Raw genomic sequence first — 2,260 nt, forward strand, 5'->3', positions numbered from 1 at the left:
TATTTGGCTTTCGTGTCCAACCTTTTGTTCACTCAATCATAAGTGGGAATTATTTTTCATTATTTGACACTTCCAGGAACATGTCAGTGGGTTATTGATTGATTGAGTGGCCTGCAATCTCAGCCCTAATGAAATTTTTAAGGACTTGTGTGTTTGGCTTCATGACCAGCTGGAATCCTGGACCTGTCAGCTCAGAAATTCTTCCTAAAGGTCAATCTTCTTTGTCTCATATTAGATATAACCCACAATGCACTGTGTGAGAACAATGTAAATCATTTTTAAAGGATAAATCTAGTTATAAATGGCATAAGCAGGATATGAGTAAATCTGAGATGTAATCTAATGCCACTATCTGTATCTGAGATTTAAACTCAATAGTTAGGTGTGGCATAACCTGGATTTTTATTATTAGTGGTGCTTGCGAAGCACTATTATTATCTCACAGGCTTATTATTCTTTTTCTTCTGTTTATTATTCTTCTACTATGGATTGGCGCATAAAACTCTCATAGATTTAATATGTGTGTCATTTAAATGTGCCCCAGGGGTAAAACTAATACCCTTGTGCGGCGTACTGTATGTTCTGACGCACCTTGCAAGCCTCTTTAAATGTGGTACATTTTATCTTTCTATGAAATTCTCACTCTGTGCTAGAATCCGTCAAAATCTTTCTTAATATTAAATCTATGATTGCCTTTGATTGCCTGAGTTAAATGAGCCCTCCCCCGTGTCTCTACAACAATGGGATCCACAGTTAGGTTTAGTTTCAAAGTTTCTATGGAAGTTACCATCATATGTTAATTGCCCCCTGCTGGGGCAGTTTACCACACACCCCTTAGAAAAGACATGTCAAGCACACTATTTACGAATGAGATGCACAATTTAAAACCTCTTTCATGGGTCTATGACAAACGCTACCAGACTAGTCATGCATCCAATTCCCCATTATATGTCAATGGGGCAAATTTGGGCACTTGTTTTGCCCCGGCATTAAAACATATACCCTCTTGCGGGGTATGTTCTGACACAGAAATTGACAAATAAAGGGGACTTTGGTGTAATACTAGTCCCGTACTGTTCTTTGTGGACCTGTAAAAGAGATATAAAATCATGCAGCTAGTTTGGGAAAGGGGTTAAAGAGATGAGGGCAGATAAACCCTGTGTGTGTGTGTATACTGTATATATATATATATATATATATATATACTCAGCAAAAAAAGAAATGCCCCTTTTTCAGGACTGTGTATTTCAACAATAATGTTGTAAAAATCCAAATAACTTTAACTTTATCTTCATTGTAAAGGGTTTAAACAATGTTTTCCATGCATGTTCAATTAACCATAATCAATTAATTAACATGCACCTGTGGAATGGTCGTTAAGACCTTAACAGCTTACAGAAAGTAGGCATTTAAGGTCACAGTTCTAAAAACGCAGGACACTGAAGAGACTTGTCTACCGACTGTGAAAAACACCCAAATAAAGATGCCCAGGGTCCCTGCTCATCTGCGTGAACGTGCATTAGGCATGCTGCAGGGAGGCATGAGGACTGCTGATGTGGCTAGGGCAATAAATCGCCATGTCCGCACTGTGAGACGCCTAAGACAGCGCTACGGGGAGACAGGAAGGACAGCTGATCATCATCGCAGTGGAAGACCATGTGTAACAACACCTGCACAGGATCGGTACATCCGAATATCACACCTGTGTGACAGGTACAGGATGGCCACAACAACTGCCCGAGTCACACCAGGAACACACAATCCCTCCATCAGTGCTCAGACTGTCCGCAATAGGCAGTCCATGAGGAGTGTACCAGTTTAAAGTAGCAGTTTGTACACAGGTGATTTTAAAAGACACCACCACTTAGTTTCTCAGATATTTTTAAAGATTACAACACGTATACCTTTTTTGTCAACAGATCACCTGCATTTTTTATGTTATTTAAATAAGGCATGAGACTACGGGCACACCCCGCACCGCGCTTCACGATGAGACTACAGGCACTCCCCTTACCGCACTCTGGGTCAAGGCTACGAGCACGCCCTGTACCGCACTCTGGGACTAGGCTACAAACGTTACCTGTACCGCACTTGCCGCGAAAGGCCGACGAGCACGCCCCGTACCGCTGCAGAATGTGACCATGGTAACCTATACCTTTGCGGAAGGGGCTACAGGCCCCCGCACGTGCCCGAGGGGCTACATCCCGTACCTTTGTGGGATGTGGTTATGGGTGAACCATACTTTTTCGGGTTGTGTAAA

The sequence above is a fragment of the Clarias gariepinus genome, chromosome 14 (genome assembly GCF_024256425.1).
Source record: "Clarias gariepinus isolate MV-2021 ecotype Netherlands chromosome 14, CGAR_prim_01v2, whole genome shotgun sequence".
Lineage (NCBI taxonomy): Eukaryota > Metazoa > Chordata > Actinopteri > Siluriformes > Clariidae > Clarias > Clarias gariepinus.